Source organism: Lemur catta, chromosome 1 (genome assembly GCF_020740605.2).
Source record: "Lemur catta isolate mLemCat1 chromosome 1, mLemCat1.pri, whole genome shotgun sequence".
In the NCBI taxonomy this organism is placed as follows: domain Eukaryota; kingdom Metazoa; phylum Chordata; class Mammalia; order Primates; family Lemuridae; genus Lemur; species Lemur catta.
The window spans coordinates 58,062,662-58,082,140 of record NC_059128.1 but is presented as its reverse complement, the minus strand read 5'-3'; the positions used below and the strand labels follow the sequence as shown (position 1 = coordinate 58,082,140).

General features: G+C 35.1%; 1 protein-coding gene across 2 annotated transcripts in view; it reads left to right on the top strand.

Annotated features, from left to right (window-relative positions):
- AKAP6 (A-kinase anchoring protein 6) overlaps positions 1-5,669 on the top strand; it is a 451,824-nt gene extending 446,155 nt beyond the window's left edge. For both annotated transcript variants that reach the window (XM_045569009.1, XM_045569000.1), the window contains exon 14: positions 4,466-5,669. The gene's annotated coding sequence lies outside the window, so the exon portion shown is untranslated. The remainder of the gene's footprint in view (positions 1-4,465) is intronic.
- Positions 5,670-19,479: the final 13,810 nt, after the last annotated feature.

Genomic DNA, 19,479 nt, shown 5'->3' with positions numbered 1-19,479 from the left:
TCTAAAGATTCAAACAGGAGGGGAAAGTTGATATTAAAGAAGAGGCTCTTATTTATCCACACACAGATTGAGAACAGGCACAGAAAGCAAATGCAGAGAGCATACATGACAAGTTAATGGCATTTTGATAAAAACAGAATTTTTGAATTTTGCCTGAAGGTGACAGGCTGATTTCCATCAAATTTTTTAAGAAAGTCATTCCACTCTTCATAGTTAATAAGACAGCTATTGATTGATAATTCTGAGATGATGATACATCTCTAAAAGTGACACAAAGATTCTGTTATTTCCTATTTCTAAGCCCCAATGATGAATATGCTTTCTCAATCAAGTTTAAAGAAGAAAATTTGAGCTTTCAAATGTAAGAGTCGTATTTCACCAAAGTATGAGTTGCCTAATGCCATCTCCACCCCCATTCCCGAAGCTTAATGCTGTAACCTAAACTCGTGCTATAGGAAATGAATTACAGAAGCAATCTACCCTAATTTGTTAACTTATTCAAATAACAGTTATTATACTTAACTATGCTAAAGATTATCTTTTTTGTGGCAGATTGTTTATTTTTTGATGAGCCTAATTACTGATTTTCTAAAAGTAATTTACATTTATTACAAATACATCTTTTAAAATGTGACAGATAAATGTTGTTCCTATAATGTATTATGAAAAAAGTTACTATTTAAAAACACATTATTTAATTTGAAAGATGAATGGCAAACATCATTATTTTTTTTCCTGCAACACCTGTGCCCTAAGCTCATTAAAATGTGTGATTCTGTGTAGAGCTGCTAGAAATGGGGAATGTGGGGGGAATCTATACTATACATATACCCTAAAAATAAACTCAGTATGCAAAATTGAAGAGAGGCATCCTACTTACTAATATAGCTCAACTAATTTTCTGTGTTTCAGACTCTATTTACAATTGGCTACAAGTGAGAACAAAAGTAGGAAAGAGAGAAATGTATTTTCTGTGAAACGTGTCTACCCTATAATCATAGTCTCCATCAGTATGCAGTAAAAGTGACCATTAAGGGAGAGTAACTGCAATTCCATAAGCTGCTTCAAAACAAGTTCTATTAGAACTGATTGTACTGCTGGCTCTGCCAACCTCTGCAGAAGGGCTGGTAGAGCCTGGCTGATTTTGTTTTCTGAAAGGGGATAAAGGCTTGAAAGCAACACCACTCTGAGCATGACATCATGTGACTGTGACCCTCAAGTCACCAGTCATGCTGAGAAGCAGAGCTCTAGAAGCCCTGGCACTGGAGTAGCCTCTGAGATGCACTCCCCCTTTTCATCTTCTGGGAATTTCTTCCTTCTCCTACGTAGACATAGAATTGGAATGAAATGTAAATGAGGAGCAGCTCCATCTTTAGACTTGGAGGAAGCGAGTGTGCTGATAGATCTGTGTAACCCTCACATTTTACAAGCAAGGACAGTGTAAAGCCATCAGCCGGCCCACCTGCCAGGCCGCAGTATTTTTTGTTGAGCCCCAGTGATCCCTAGTCCTCTTTCTGGCAAAGGGAGAAGCAGCCAGATTTTACTTCTTCAGAACTCACATCGCCCCCAAGTGACTTGTTACAGGCCTAGAGCCATTTAAATAGCCATATTTACTGGTCCTCGTCAGTTTTTTTCAGTATCATGTGGACAAAACATCTGGATGCCTGAATTTTTCCCCAGTCATTAGCATTGGGTAACTGGATGTAAATATTCACATGTTGTTAAAGTGCTATCAACCAGAACAAGTTACTTAGTCTCAAAAAGTTGACATGCCTTCAGTACTTATTGTCAGGAATACATAGTAAAATTATTTGGTAAATATGAGGTTTCATGTCTATAAGAGCTTACTTGTTGTCCTCATTCTTTATACAAGGTTAAAAAAAGCAAAAGGAAAAGCTCTGCTTTTTAAAGCCATTTAGAAACCATCAGTTGGGATGCTCTTTTTATCTGGATGATAAAATTGACCAAATTTAATTTGCTGTTTTTTTTTTTTCAGAAATAAGTTTTCAGATGATGAAATGATTATAATACCATCCAGAAGAATAGAATAGCAGATACAGTCTGTAACAGTAACAAACATTTTTTTCAAAATTATTTGAAAAAGTATTTTATTTATTGTGTTCTAATTAAAAGCCCATTGAAACTGAGAAGTTTTAACATGATCTAACAGTATGCATTTGCAGTTATTTCCAGGAACACTGCTGTGCTTTTCACTGTTTTCATTTATGTGTCATGTTTCTATAAAAATAGAGAGGTCAGTTACAGCAAATCACATCAAAGGAAAGGTAACTGGATAGATCCAGATCTTTCTGCCTAATTTGGAGGAAGCACATAATGTATGTCTGGAGTGCCTCCTAGGACCTGCCTAAGAGATGTACTTTGCACTAATCTTTTTGCTATATTCTGACAGTTATTTCTTCATAATCCTCATCATAAGTCTCTGATCTTTGACGAATGGTTTAACCCTAAATTTCAGGCTGGATAAATCCTGTGATATAAAAATTTAAATCATCACATGCAGCCAGTGTGTACTTTTTTTTTTTCCTTTTGGTTTGCTCTGGTGGTCTGGGGTTTTGTTTTACTGTGTGTGTGTGTGTGTGTGTGTGTGTGTGTGTGTGTGTGTATGTTGAGGGTGAGGTGAGGCGCTGTATTTGCTTAAGGTGCTGCATATATTTCCTTTAGAATTTTTTAGCTTTATTGACTTTTCTACTTTATTGGTCTGTAAATGTGATAGTTGGTGGCCTGTAGATTTTAGATTTTAAGCAATTACTTGTATTTATGCATGCTCAAGTATACGCATATATAGTTTAAAATGCTGCTGCTCAGTTTATACAAACTGAGAAAGCTGGAAGAGCAAACATTTCTCATGTAGGCAACACAAATTCTCATTTTATTAACTGGATTGGCACTAAGTGCTTGATATTTTCCAAAGCTGGCCAAGGAATTTTAAGAAACTACCTTTGGTGACTGTGTATTAATTTTTCACTAGACAATAAAGGTATAATCTTATCAAATTTACCTTTAAAATCACTTTACTAAATCTAGGTTTTGCTGGATGTGTAAAGTATTTTCTAATTATCCAGCACTTCTGAATAACTAGCCCTGGCATACTAAATAACAAAGATTTTATTGGACATTACCACACACACACACACACACACACACACACACACACTCTAGATCTGTGCTCAGCCAATTTGGCCTACCCATTTTCAAGTGGCCCAAATTGAAAAAATTAATTATCCAGAGAGAATTTAAATGCCAGCATTTAGTAAGACCAGATTTGCCTCACCTAAGGATTCCCTACTCAGTGGCCAGATTTCAAATGAGTCATGTCCTCAACATTTGAACAATGTACCATGCTTTCCTGTGTTACTGCATTATTTTACTATACCAAATTTCATCCCATCTGCTCTTGTCTGTCTGTCTCCTCCTGTTCTTTATCTAACTTGCTTTCTGTCCCCAACTTCCAGTGACTCCAGCCAAACCACTTTTTGTTAAAAATTTTTCTGGCTCTTAAACAAGTTGTAAGATTGTAGAAAAAGAAAGAGCAAGACAGAGTATGAGAACATTTGTTCTAGAAAGGCAGTAAAACAACTTGATATCAGATACCAGAATGCAGTTTAAACTGAGACAAGCAAAAAACCCTGCTTTCTTTGAGAGCAGATCAGAGGGCCTACAGTAATAGCATTCTGCATTGCCTAAACGTGGAATTTAGGTGTTCCCCACATTTGACCAGTTGCTTTTAGCCATTTAGGAATAGGCAGAACATACTGAGTTTGGAACAAATTTGTATCTGAGCCATCAGACGTACAAAAATAATTGAATCAATTTCATTTCCACAATGCTTAAATGAAATTGTACCTTAAATGAAATGCATTAGTATTTGAGCTAGAGGCCCCAGTTATATATGTCCTTTCATAGACAAGGGGCTGAAACATTTAGGATAATCACAATGTTATGAATATTTCACCACTATATAATAGTGGAATTGTTCAATTTTACACATAAAATCACTGAAGGAGGGGTTAAACCTGAGAGCCCAGGTTCCTATTCATAGAATCATTGTAAATGCTTTGCTGCATCACTTGGTATCAGCAGCCTCACATTTTCATATTGTTTTGAAGCTATCTGGATATTCAAAACTGAGTTCACAGGCAAAAAAGTGGATGAGATCCAGAGAAAAGGTCAAACGATAATTTTTCTTGTTTTCTTTGAAACCATGTCTTTTAAAAAAAATCAATGTATTTTTCACACCTACACTGAAACATTTTTTGTCAGTAATGTGAACTTTGGGCTATTAAAATCACTATTTATATTTTATATATGTATGTATCCTTTTATTTGAGACCAATAGCAGCTAGCCCCAAAATGGCAGCCTTCAAGTGTTCCTCAAAGAGTTTGGTTTTGCAAATGAAAAAGACCTTTTTGAAACCTTTTCTTGTCACTTTTTTGTTTCTTGCAGATAAGCCTGGCTGCAACTCAGGGGTGGCCTCATCTTCCCACCCTGGGCTGGTCTCTGGTTCTATCATGTTGTCACTGCCGGTTGTGACATTGACTTCTCCCGAGATGAATCTTCCTTCCAAATGCCATTTCTCCACATGAACCTTGTGATCTGGATGTGTACACTGGTTCTCTCTAGGTGATTGTCTTTGAAGTTCAGCGAAGCTGCTTGTTCTCCCCTGGATTCCTGTCCCAAGCTACCTCTACCAACCCTCCCTCTCCAGCCAGACTTTTCTGTTTTTCTCCTCCCCTCCCTGTCTGCTCTTTAAAGTTCTGCAGTTCACCAATTGATGGTCCATTAAATTTGCCTGTCTGGAATGACCCCCTGCCAGTACTTGACCAATTTCATGTTTCAGTCTGGATTTTTTTATGGTATAATGCCTATGTTTATTGAAAGAGTTTTACCTAAAAACCCAACATTTGATTTGATTACAGCATAGTGAAGAAACACTGGTCCTTCTTTCAAAATTAAGCAACTTTTAGAAGTGCCATTTTATTTATTTCATTTAAAAAATAATAATCTATGCAGCACTTCAAGAAACAGCTATATGGTGTTGTATATTATAAACTGGTGACATTCTATTAAATGATGTATAACATTTTCATTTTTTATGCTTCTTGAGGTGGTAATGAGAAAAAAGTTTTTTAAAAAAAGTGTGCCTTGCTGTATTTCTTATACCATTTATTAAAAAGCTGCTTTCATGGTAAAATTATGTTGGTTTGAAAGGAGGAAATAGCAAGGTTAAGATGTGTGAATAATTTCTGTATATATGTATAACCAAGTACAAACACTGATGTATAATGACAGTATAAAATGCTTTCATGTTTGTGATGTCTAGTGATGTGGAAAATATAAGCCTTAAATCCATTAGATTGCATGGTAATTAAAATTGGCATAATAAACACAGATTGTTGGGGGAAAAGGAAAATTAGTGATCTCTTCTACCTGTGTTCCTTACCAAATTGTTGCATTTGGTTCTGAAAAAAATATAGCATGTTGCAGCTTCCCAAATATCTATATTGCTTAGGAGGCTTAAATTTACTAAAACTAGAGATTAGACATGAAGACTTTACAGTTTTCAAAATCTTTCTGGTCACCATAAAGATCTTGGAACAGCAAATGATTCAAGACTAGTTCCCCTAAGCCAATAAAGATTTAGATTAGATTTTTAAATTTCTGCTTATTAATGGTTTGGTGTTGGATTTCAGGATACGTTGTATGTCTTAATTTATTTTAGATAATTCTTTTGGATGAGTTTGATAGAAAGATGGTAGAAAAGTTTAGAAAATTTGACTACTATTTATAGATTTCAGGTATATTTATTTTGTGTAAAAGAAATTAGCAAAGAAATATTCCATTTAGTTTTTACTGACTCTTGTTAAATGCCGTTTTTAATTTATATCGTTAACACCTACTAAAGTGCCTGACACATAGTAGGTATTCAGTACAAATTCGCTGAATTGAAGTATTGAATTAGGTACTATGGATGACATCTATCCTTTCATTTTGGGAAACCTACACTAAAACATGCACACAACTAGAAAAAGGTATAATGCAGTACACAATCACATATAATATATGATCAATTTGTATCAGATTTCAAAAAGGGAAAGAAAGTTGTGGGTTTGTGTAGTCACAGGAATGACAATCATTCATTGAACAGATAGTGCAGAAACACTTTGTATCTGCAAGGCACTATTCTAGATTCAGAGGATGCAATAATTAACAAATAGACAAAGGCCCTGCCCTCAGGGGGCTTACCTACCTTAGGGACAAAGTGAACACACAAATGACATGCAGTCCTTGGTGCAGAAGACTTCTAGAGGTGAGGAAGAGAGTGGATTTGGTGAAAGAGGCATAAAAGGAGAAGCAGCAGTGAGGGACAAGGAGAAAGAAAAAGGGTTAGGTGAGAGCAGAAAGTTAGACAATAGAATATTTGTGAAGCTTTATTGCAGGGATAATAGGAGAAAAGGTAAATTGTGAGGACTTAATGAGGGTCTTTTAAAAAGTTAAGTTGAAGCTTTTGTGTGTAACATGGTAAGTAGTAAGGACACTTTGTAGAGTCTTTGTTTTGCACCTGATTATATTTATCATTAGGACCACACCAAGAACATTCAAACAATGTTTATCTATAATTCTATCACTTTAATATGTATTTTTAGGCCCCTTCTAATCTCCATACATATTTTTAAATGGATGAATCATTCTAGGATTTTTAGTATGTAGTAATTTGTTCAAAAGGGGTTTTAGGTAGACATCTAGTTGCAGTGTTCAATAGGATTACAGGGGGAAGATTTTATAGATAATTGTCTAGTTAGGAGGCAGCTGGAAAAAATAAGCTAGGTTATGATGATGACAAAGTACACAGGGATAGTGGCCCAGGATTTAGAGAAAGGACAAATTCTAGAGTCTTTGAAATACCTAAGAGCATTCTAGACCTCTGTTGGGATATGGTATTATTTTACGTGCTGAGACTATCTAAATTTTTCTTGGGTAGTAACTAATGTGAAGTCGGCATCTATTGGTAAAACAGTCAAAGAACAAACTGACAATGTTCTATTTATTGTTTTATGCTCATGGAAGACCTTGAAGTATTGAAATTATTTATTATCTGCTTAGTATTAACACCAAATTTGTAGAATGACTTTCAGGCTTATTGAACAATGCCTTTTCAGGCTGGAAGAGATAGAATAGCCTCAATCTCTCACCCTATGTAGGTGCTACCTCCCCAATTACCCTTAAAAAACTCTTGTCTACACACTTCTAGTGACAGTGGTTCATTATCTGTTAAGACAAACCATTCCACTGTTGGGCAGGTCTCTCTGTTAGAAAGTTTTTTCTTAAGTTGATAAAATCTGCATATTCCCCCCCTACCCTACCCTCACCTATAATTTTGGTCACTGGTCCTAGTTCTGTCTTACGGAGCAGCTCAGAGTGTTTCTACTTCCTCTTTCTCATGGCAACCCTGATGGTGATTGAAGCCAGTTTCTCATCCACTCCCAACCACTATTTGCTCAACTTCCCTTCCTGTGTTATGATTTTCAGATCCATTTCAACCTGAGTGAATGTTAACAGACAGAATTCTTGCAATTGAGGAACTGTCTTCATCAACATACTTGTAGAAAAGTATCTGAACATTTAAGTGCTAAGTTTTCTCTAAGAATATATTCAAGATATATGTTTATTCTATTATTGTAAGTTTCAATAAATAAATAAATAATCCACCACTTCATTCAGTGGCCCAGTTCAGTGCCGAAGTCATCTTGAATCTTTTCCTTATATCAAATCCAAACTTAACCTGTTTCCATATAACGGAGGGAACTGCCTTCATTTATTTATTTGTTTATTCATTTATTCGTTCAGTCATTCAACACACATATGGCTACCTGTGTGAGGCACTATCTTTGGCATTAGATATACAAAGGCAACTAAAACATGGTCTCTGCCTGCAAAGGGTTTACAGTTTTTCTTCTGAAAGTGCCTTTCATGTCCTTGAACAGAGTGATTGTGACTTTTCTCCAAATTAAATGATGACCCTATTTACTTCGTTTCTTATCTAGTTTCTCTACATTTTTGAAAATCTAATGAGCAAAATAGTATGCAAAATGATCTGACTGCTATAAGAAGTAAAGACATTTTAATTATACGAAAAAAGGATTTTTCAGATTTCTGGTTACTTAATAAATATGCATCTTATACCACAACAGAACAATCTAAATTTAGTAGTTTTGAGAACCTAAGTTTTATTACTTTGTTGTTTTTGGTTCATTCAGCTTAGATTTTACTGTTCTATAATTCCTGGGAAAAAACTAGATGAAAATATCAAAACAGAGTGAAATGACCCAGCTATTTCTTACAAGTCAAATTGTTTTATTTTCTAAATGAAGTTGGAATTATTTTAGAATTTTAAAGAATAACTGGGTTTTCAAATATATAATTCTTATATTTTAAGTATAACTGGAACCAAACTAAATTTACAGATATACCTCTTTTTTGCTACATAATTCCTTTTCAAATTTTTATTTTGAAACATTTCAGACCTATATAAAAGTTAAAAGAGTAAAACAATGACATTTGATACTCGTCACTTAGATTCATTTATTGTTACTATTTTGCCACATTTACTTCATCTTTTTCTACTCATTTTCTGTGTGATTAAATCATTTGAAATTAAATTGTAGGGCATAACACTTCATCTGTAAATACTTCAGTGTATATCACCTGAGAACAAGGGCATTCTTCTGTAAGTCTACAATGCCATCTTCACACTCAAAAAATGTAACATTGATACAATAATATTATCTGAAAGTTCATATTCAAATTTCTCTGAATGCCCAAATAATGTCCTATTACAGTTGTTTCTGTTTTAATCCAACATCCAAACAAAGATCACATACTGCTTTCAGTTTCCATGTCTTTTTTTTATCTTGAACAGTTTCCCTGTGCCTGCATTCTCTTTCTTTGGTCTTGCATAATATTGACAGTTCTGAAGAGTTCAGGCCAGTTTTACAGAATGATCCACAATCTGGATGGATCCAGTTGTTTTGTCATTAAACTCAGGGTAAACTTTTTTGTCAAGTAAAGTACATAGGTGGCTTTGTATTCAACAGTCAGTCTTTAATGAAGAATGAATTAATCACTGACATTCTTGATGTGTCTTAAAGTTCACAACTTACTCTAACAGCTCATGCTTCATTAGACGTAAGTCTGGGGTCAGCAAACTATGGCCCATGAGCCAAATTCATCCCACGACCTATTTTTGTTTGACCTGTAAGCTTAGAGTGATTTTTACATTTTTAAGTGGTAGAAAAAAGTCAAAAGAACACTTAATGACGTGTGAAAATTATATGAAATTGAAATTCTGGTGTTCATTAATAAAGTTTTATTGGAACACGGCCACACACATTTGTTTACATATTGTCTATAGCTGCCTTTACACTATAACTACAGAGTTATGTAGTTGTGACAAAAACCATATGACCTGAAAAGTCTAAAATATTTATTATCTGGCCCATTACAGGAAAAGTTTTCTGATCCCTGGTCTATGATATTCTAAATTCTGGCACGTTTTCTTAAAGATAGATTTCCATTTGCAAAGTAAATGTAACATATAAACACTTACAATAGTTATTTTTTTACTTTCTGGATTTTATTGCATTCTCAACTTTTTTCATATTAGAAAAAGTGTGCTTTGTTTCATAAACTTAAAGATTGTTCCACATCCACTGTTTAAGGATTTATATTTAGTTCACTAACTCTTACTTCCTGGCTTTGATTGATTTAGTGGGTTAGTCAATTACAGACTAAATAATTAGTTCAATCAAAGCCATCAAAAAAATTGACACAGCTTAAACTCACTTCAGTGTACCAATAAACTGGAATTCTTTTTTTAAATGTTTTTCTAAAGTAGTCTGAGAAATTAAATCCAGGCCAATTCACAGATTTTTTTCAAATTTATTTTACAACCCAAACAAAGGTAGAGTCATGATCAAAAGGCCATATTTCATGACTACTGCTCATAAATAAAAATCTGAATTTACCAAGGAAATAAGTATTCACCACAGACCTTGTTGTGGCCACAGGTGGACACTCTGATGGAATAAAAGATGTTCAAAACGCACAGTCCGATTTTGCTTTTTTTCCCCTAATTCACCTTTGGCAGCACTGCCACATGCCTAGGAAGGGAACACTCAAGGAAGCCTTTTAGCCACTTCTTTAAAAGCAATCACATATCTTCCATATAGCAATGGCCTTTTAATTCAAGACTTGCCACATATTTGCATTTCTGGAGTAAAATAATAAAATGATGTGTGGGGGTCATAAGATTTCTCTGGCAAAGGCACTTTGGCCAATGCCTTAAGACCATTCCAACACTTGATTAATGGGCTCTCATGAAACAGAAATTATGCAGGGCTTATTTGTCCTTGCGTTTTAAGGTAAATCAGCGCTTACATAAAGCAACTTTTCTCAGTCTCTTTTTTGTTGCAACACATGGAACTTGGAAGGTATTTGCATGTGTGAGACTGTCTTTGTCTTTTCAGGCTGCTATAACAAAATGCCTTAAACTGTGTAATTTTTGAGGAACAGAATTTACTGCTCAAAGTTCTGGGACCTGGGAATTCCAAGATCAAAGCTCCAGCAGATTCAGTGTCTGATGAGGGCTCCCTCTCTGCTTCATCGATGGCGACTCCTTGCATGGTGTCCTCCCATGGTGGAAGGGGCCATGAACAGGCCCCCTTGGGCATCTTTTGTAAGGGAACTAATTCCATTCATGAGGACTCTGCCTTCACAACTTAATCACCTCCCAAAGGCCCCACCTCTTAATACTATCACATTGGGAATTAGGTTTCCACATATGAATTTTGGGGGACCCACAAACATTCAGACCATAGCAGAGATACTTCCAGGCTTTTGCCAAACATTAGTAAAGAAATTCCAGTGCAGGGAACACTCTGTCCCCTTCTCTTCTACTCAAACAGTGTCTCAGTGTAGCTGATGATTGGTGTGACATCACTCTAAGGTTAACTCTGAAGCCAATCATCTAACTGGTACTTAAACAAAAAAGTACTCCTAAGTTTTGGTACTCTATTATTGGTTATAACCCCCCAGAGACATCATGTTGAAGAACCTCTTACACTGAGGCTTACACCCTTTTGCTTCAAATGAGGTGCCCTGAGACCTGGGAAAAGTCTCCCAAAGAACAAGATAATCAACACTGCCGTGCATGTATGTACAACCCCAGATAATGCACAATCATGAAGAATTTGAGCTTTCTGGTAAGTATGTTCTGTACTAGTATAAAAGCAGAGTCATAGAATAATGGAACAGAATAGAGAACCCAGAAATAAATCATATAGCTATGACCAACTGATCTTTGACAAAGCAGATAACATACACTGGGGAAAGGAAGGCCTTTCAATAAATGGTCCTGGGAAAATTGGATAGCCACATGTAGAAGAATGAAACAGGACTTCTCTCACTATATACAAAAATTAATTCAAGATGGATAAAAGACTTAAATGTAAGCCATGAAACCACTAAAATTCTAGAAGAAAACATAGGAAAAACTCTTCTAGACATCAGCCTAGGCAAAGAATTTATGACTAAGACCCCAAAAGAAAATACAGCAACAACAAAAACAAGTATATGAGCCTTAATTAAATTAAAAAGCACAGCAAAGGAAATAATCAACAAAATGAATAGACAACCTACAGAATGGGAGAAAATATTCTCAAACTATACATCTGGCAAAGGACTAATATCCAGAATCTACAAAGAATTGAAACAAATCAGCAAGAAAAAAGCAACCCATTAAAAAGTGAGCAAAAGACATTAATAGAATTGTTTCAAAAGAAGATAGACAAATGGCCAACAAACATGAAAAAATGCTCAGCATCACTAATCACTAGGAAAATGGAAATTAAAACTACAATGAGTTATCACCTTACTCCTATTAGAATGGACATTATTAAAAAGTCACAAAACAATAGATGTTGGCATGAATGCAGAGAGAAAGGAATGCTTGTACACTGTTGGTGGGACTGCAAATTAGTACAACCTCTATAGAAAACAGTATGGAGGTTCCTCAAAGAAATAATTTAGACCTACCATTTGATCCAGCAATCCTGCTGCTGGGTATCTACCCAAAGGAAAAGAAGTCATTTTAATAAAAAGGTACTTGCACTCAAATGTTTATTGTAGCATAATTCACAATTGCAAATATGTGGAATCAACATTAATTCATGAATGGATAAAGAAAATGTGGTGTGTGTATACACACACACACCATGGAGTACTACTCAGCCGTAAATAGGAATTAAATAATGTCTTTTGCAGCAACTTGGATGAAACTGGAGAAAACCAAACACCATATGTTCTCACTAACAAGTGGGAGCTAAACAATGGGTACACATGGGCACAAAGAGATGTAAATGAAATTGGAAACTGGGAAGGGTGAAGGGGGGGGGGTGAGGGATAAAAACTTACCTATTGGGTACAATGAACACTATTCTGGTGATGGGCACAACAAAAGCCCTGACTTAAGCATTATGTGAGGTATCCATGTAACAAAAACATTTGTACCTCCTTAATGTTTTGAAACTTAAAGTGAATTCAAAAAACAAAGTGTAAAATGCAACAGAACTTGGCCTGAAATTTACATTGGAAAAATGGTCAGTCTTGATGATGTGGCCCAGGTAGCTTCACCCACTGTTAACTACAGAGTCATACAATAATGAAACATCAAGATTTTCCAAATGTACACAAAGCCTATTGGGTCTGTGCCTTATAGCTGCCATGTTTGTCAACTTTATAGACTATACCATTGCTCTTTCTCCCTTCTTACTCATTTTATGTGGTGAAATCTGACTAGTGTCACCAGAAGTAAATTTGGTATTTTTCCCACACCATGAAGATATATAATAATGGATTTTAATTTAATGTTAATATATACATGATTTAATAAGAAACAATGCTAAAATGGTTAAAATATTTCTTTGTCCTTACACCTTACCTGCCAATAAAAAAAAAAATCCCAATTCTGTAAACAAATGGGCCATTACAAACATAAAACAAATATTATTCAGCAAAATTTATTCAAGGACTTAAAATGATTGAAGGCATTAGGAACATAAAAATGCATAAGATCTTCTTTTAAATCCCAATATTCCCTAACCACTGGTTTATAAAAAATACTCTAAGGTTTATAGAATTAGTCTGGTTCTAATTAGTTGATCAAGTTACTTACACTAAGTCAGCAATTCCAACCAAATAATTCCTTTTGTGTGTGTTTGCTTGCTTACAAATATGTTTCATTCATTTTAAAGTGTCTTTTTATATAGAAAGCCAAATTGCTGAAATTTATATTGTCATTAAGATTGTGTGAAAACCAAATCAGTCTTCATATTTGTGCTCTCATCCCTGCCAATCTCAATGACTAATGGTGTTTATGGCAAAGTTTTGTAAGTGAAAACTCCTTAACTTTTCAGAAAACAATTCTACTTTTACATATACACTGTTTGCCTCTTTTCTAAATACTTCTATCCATGTACTAAGTTCCGAATATTCTCTTCTAATTTACCAATGATGTCTTTCCATGCAAACTATATTTAAAAATACTTTTTAGAAGGTAAAATTACTAATCATTTACAGGTTAAGGCATTTTCTATGGGAGTGAAATAATGCTTTAATGGGTAAATTTTAAAAAAAGATAAAACAGATTTTGACTGATTCAAAATGATTGAACAACAGATTATTTTTACCAACCTAAGGGTCTGGTTATTTAACTCATATGTGACTTCTTGGCAACTCAAACATTTTTAAACAAAACTTAATCTTTGAAACTCAGCATTGCCATATGGTTACCAATTATTGTTTATTATCAGAGATGAGTAAGTTATGGGAAATCAGGCTAAATAAGTAAACATACTCTGGATATTGTTTAAAATCAATCTAACAATAATGAAATAAATCATTATCACTTGAGTGCTTACTATACGCCAGGTACTGTGCTAAGCACTCTATGGACTCAATTTAATCCTCACAATACTATATGATTGGTGATACCCATTCTATATAAGGAAATTGTGGACTAGAGAGGTAGTTTTTCTTTCCCTTTCATAAAAACAGAGTATGGAGGTACAAAAAGCTGGTTTCTTAAAGGATATTTGCCATCTATAAAATAAGGATTTACAGTAGACCTCCTTTATCCATGGTTTCATTTCCTGCAGTTTGTTACCCCCCCCCCAGTCAACTGTGGTCCAAAAATATTAAATGGAAAATTTCAGACATAAGCAATTCATAAGTTTTATATTTCATGCCCTTCTGCATAGCATGATGAAATCTCACACCACTCTTAGTAGCACGATGAAATCTTGGAAGCACCATTCTGCCCTGGCCAGCAGGGAAGTGAATCCTCCCTTGATCCAACATCATCAGGCTGCAAATGCCACCTGCCCACTAGCCTACTCGTCACTTAGCAGTCTTCTGGGCTATCAGATCCACTTTGGCAATACTGCAGTGCTTTTGTTCAAGTTACCCTTATTTTACTCAATAATGTCCCCAAAGCACAAGAGTAGTCATGCTGGCAATTTGTATATGCCAAAAAGCAGCTCTAAAGTGCTTCTTTTATAAGTACCTGAATTTGGTTTGTTAGGATTTTGTTGAGAATTTTTGCATCTATATTCATAAGGAATATTGGTCTGTAGTTTTCTCTTTGTGTTGCATCCTTTCCTGGTTTTGGTATCAGGGTGATGTTGGCTTCATAAAATGTGTTGGAGAAGATTCCTTCCTTCTCAACGTTCTTCTTTGTAGGTCTGGTAAAGTTCGGATATGAAACCATCTGGTCTGGGACTTTTCTTTTTAGAAAGGTTTTTTTTATTGCTGCTTCAATTCTGGTACTTGATACTGGTCTGTTCAGGAATGCCTAAGGAGGCTGTGTGTTTCTAAGTATTTGTCCATTTTCTCCACATTTTCAGGTTTATATGCATAGAGGTTTTTATAGTATTCATAGATGATATTTTGTATTTCTGTGGTATCAGTTGTAATTTCTCCTCTTTCATTCCTAATTGAGCTTATTAGAGTCCTTTCATTTCTGCTTCTCATTAATCTAGCAAAAGCCTTGTCAGTTTTGTTTATTTTTTCAAATAACCAACTTTTTGTTTTATTAATCTTCCATATAGTTTTTTTGTTATCAGTTTCATTTAGTTCTACTCTAATCTTTGTTATTTCTTTTCTTCTGCTGGGTTTGGGGTTGGTTTGCTCATTCTTTTCCAGTTCTTTGAGAGGATCCATTAGATTGTAGATTTGTGATCTTTCTGTCTGTTGGATGTAGGCATTAATGGATATAAATTTTCCTCTCAGGACTGCTTTAGCTATGTCCCACAGATTTTGATAACCTGTGTGTCCTTTATCATTTAGTTTAAAGAATCTTTTGATTTCCATCTTAATTTCCTCTTAATGTAATAATCATTCAGCAGGTTATTTACTTTCCGTGACTTTGTGTAGAGATGAGAGACAGAGCAATGGCCAACAAACATGAAAAAAATGCTCAACATCGCTAATCATTAGGGAAATGCAAATCAAAACCACAATGAGATGTCACTTAACTCCAGTGAGAATGGCTTTTATAAAAAGTCCCAAAACAATAAACATTGGCAGGATTGCAGAGAGACAGGAACACTCATACACTGCTGGTGAAACTGCAAACTAGTACAACCTCTGTGGAAAATAATACAGAGATACCTCAAAGAGCTAAAAGTAGAACTACCACTTTATCCAGCAGTCCCATTACTGAGCATCTATCCAAAGGGGAAAAAAAAGACATTCTATAAAAAAGTCATCTGCACTAGAATGTTTGTAGCAGCACAATTCACAATTGCAAATATGTGGAAATAACACAAGTGCCCATCAATACATGAGTGGATTAATAAAACATGGTATATGTATACCATGATGTTCTACTCAGCCACAAAAAACAATGGTGATCTAGCGCCTCTTATATTATCCTGGATAGAGCTGGAGCCTATTCTACTAAATGAAGTATCACAAGAATGGAAAAACAAGCATCACATGTACTCACCATCAAATTGGTATAAACTGACCAACTCTTATGTGCACATATAGTAGTGACATTCATCAGGTGTTGGGCAGGTGGGAGGGGGAGGAGGGGATGGGTATATTCACACCTAATGGGTGTGGTGCTCACTGTCTAGGAGATGGACACACTTGAAGCTCTGACCCGGGTGGGGCAAGGGCAATATAGGTAACCTAAACATTTGTCATTTGTACCCCTGTATTATGCTGAAATAAAAACTAACTAAATAAAGTGCTTCCTTTAAGTGAAGATGTGAAAGTTATCAACTTAAGGAAAGAAAACAAATCGAATACTGAAGTTGCTACAATCTACGGTAAGAACAAATTTTCTATCCATGAAATTGTGAAGAAGGAAAAAGAAATTCATGCTTGTTTTGCTGTGGCAAACATCTGTCACCACAGTGCCTAATAACTTTTATTACAGTATAGTGTAATAAGTTTTCCATTTTATTATTAGTTATTGTTAATATCGTAATGTACTTAATTTATAAATTAAACTTTATCTCGGGGCATGTATGTATAGGAAAAACAGTATATATAGAGTTTGGTACTATGTGACCCCCCCAGGCATCCACTGTGGGTCTTGGAACTTATCCTTCACAAATAAGGGGAAACTCCCATATTGTACAGTGTTCACTTAACATCCACATATGTGTTGCTAAATTTCCTGCCTGTATTTAATACACAGTGAAAATATAATTCATGCTAAAACTGAAGAAAAGACTTTCATGTTAAAAAGTATTTCTTATAAAAATTCTATAGGATGAAATGATAGCTAAATTAGCACTTGAAAAAGGCCAAAGAAAATTATATACTGTATATAATTATGCCTCATTATGACCTCTGCACATTTTCCAGAAAAGTTAGACATTAAAAACACACACAACAGGAACACCTTAAAGGTCAGAGCCTGATGAAAGGAAAATGCAATAGTAATTATGAAGGATGAGATTAAGGTTCCAGTAGGAACATACATTTTTGTCATTACATTTTGCTTAAGAAATACTTTAAAATATGCAATTTCCTATCTTTGTATTTGTTTGATATCTGAAAGAGGTAGTGGAGAGTTACAATTAAGTATAAGTATAAATTAAATTTCAATTTAATGAAATAAACATGTGGGCTTTGCTATGATTCCTAGCACCCTTTAGGTGATTTTCTTCACATGGGTCTTTCTTCCCAAAGGTATTCTAGCTTTAAATGTAAATACTGAAGTCTTCAGTCACCAAAAAATTTATCTCAAAATTTCCATTATATTTAGGAAATATTTCTCTAAGATAGCAGAGTTCATGCATCATGTTTGTTGGACTCTCACCACTGGCAACAGACCTACTATAAACATTGAAAATAACAACAAATGACAACTGTTCTTTAATTTTTTATTTGAAAATAATTTCAGATTTATAAAATATCACAAAAATAAAAATAGTACACTCTGCATTTACCTATTGTCACTATTTTACCCCATTTGCTTTATTATTTACTATCTCAGTTTATCTTTCTATCTATCCATCTGGTTTTTATTTGTCTGAACCACTTGGAGCTAAGTTGCATCCATCGTGGCCATTTACTCCTAAATACTTCATTGTATCTTCCCTAATAGGGATGTAGCTGTATTCTATACCATAGTATAGTTACGGTTGTAAATTTCCACCGATGCAATATTTTTATCTAATCTACCTTTCACATTTCAATTTTGTCAGTTTTCCTAGTAATATCCTTTATAGAGAACTTTCCCCCCTTCAGTACATGATTTAAGTATTGAATTTAGGTGTTGTATTTCTTTAGCCTTCTTTAATTCACAAACATTTCCCCAGCTTATCTTTGTCTTTTTATGACATTGACAATTTTGAAGAATAGACCTCCCTTTTTTTTTTACTACATTATTCCTCAGTTGTTTGTCTGATCTTTCCTCATAATTAGATTGAAATTATGCATTCTCAGTATAGGTGATAGTTTTTTCTTCTCAGGGTATCATTATCTGGAGAAACACATCTACCCTCTGTGACTAATGTTAATTTTGATCATTTTGTGGAGAAACACTTTATTTTTAGTTATTTATTTTATTTTATCTTATTTTTTTAGAGACAGAGTATTACTCTGTTGCCTAGGCTGGAATTCAGTGGTCCAATCATAGCTCAATGGAGCCTCAAACTCCTGGGGTGAAGCAATCCTCCCACCTCAGCCTCCCAAAGTGCTGGTATTATAGGTGTAAGCCACCACACCTGGCTGAGAAACACTTTAAAACTGTGGTCCCCAACCCCCAGTTCGCGGCTCAGTACTGGTCCCTGTCCTGTTAGGAAATGGACCACTATCACTGCCTGATCTCTGCATCCCCCCATCCTACAACACCCCACCCATATCCTCAGTCCATGGAAAAATTGTCTTCCGTGAAACCAGTCCCTGGTGCCAAAAAGGTTGGGGGCCGCTGCTTTAAAAGCATGCAAATACCCTACCCCTCTTCAAATTTTCTCCTATATTTAGCATCCATTGATAATTCCTATTTAATTAATCCTTACTAAATGGTTGCAAAATTATGATTTTCCAAGTCTAACATTCTGTCCACACTTACCAGTTTGCCCTTGGTACTCCACAGCAAGATCCTTCCCTTCACCCCATATTTATTTATTTATCATAGACATGAACTCATGAATTCCTTTTCCCCCCAATTATTTATAATTTATTACTCTCCTTAAATTTTTTTGGTGCTCAAATTGTCCCAGATTTGTCCAGTGAGAGCCTCTTCAATTTGACTCATATCATTGTGATATCTTTTCAGCAATTCCTTACTTTCTGGTATAACAAAGTGTTGCAGTTTTATCTTGTACCTATGTGTTCCAACTACCTTGGTTCTTTTTAGTAGGAAATAGCGTTAGAGACTGAGATTTGAGTGCTAGGTGTGGTTATTGCTACTAGGTTATCTTTGTTTCTTGACCTTTTCAGCCAATAGAGCTAGGAAATACATGAATGTCTATACACATTAATGTATACATACATAAGATTATATATGCAAAAAGGCATATTCACACACACACATGTGCACACACACACACATACTTATTTCAAAAATTAGGAGTTCACAACAGTACCTCCAAGTTTAGCCCATTTCTGCAGGAGTCTTTCTTGACTTCCCTGATTCTATATTTGTATTTCCTTTCTTCCACTGTGAGAACCTGGATACCAACATCACACATTTACTCACGTGCAATAATATAGTACATTTAAAACAGTGTTAGAATTGCTTCAGAACCATTCTAATAAACAAACCCATTTAACAGAGTTCACAATTCATTTGCAATTCCCCCATCACCCACCGTCCCCTTCCCACATACCCCGCCCTGTTCAATCCTGAGGATGGGCAGTTAAATACTGTGTTCTGAAGT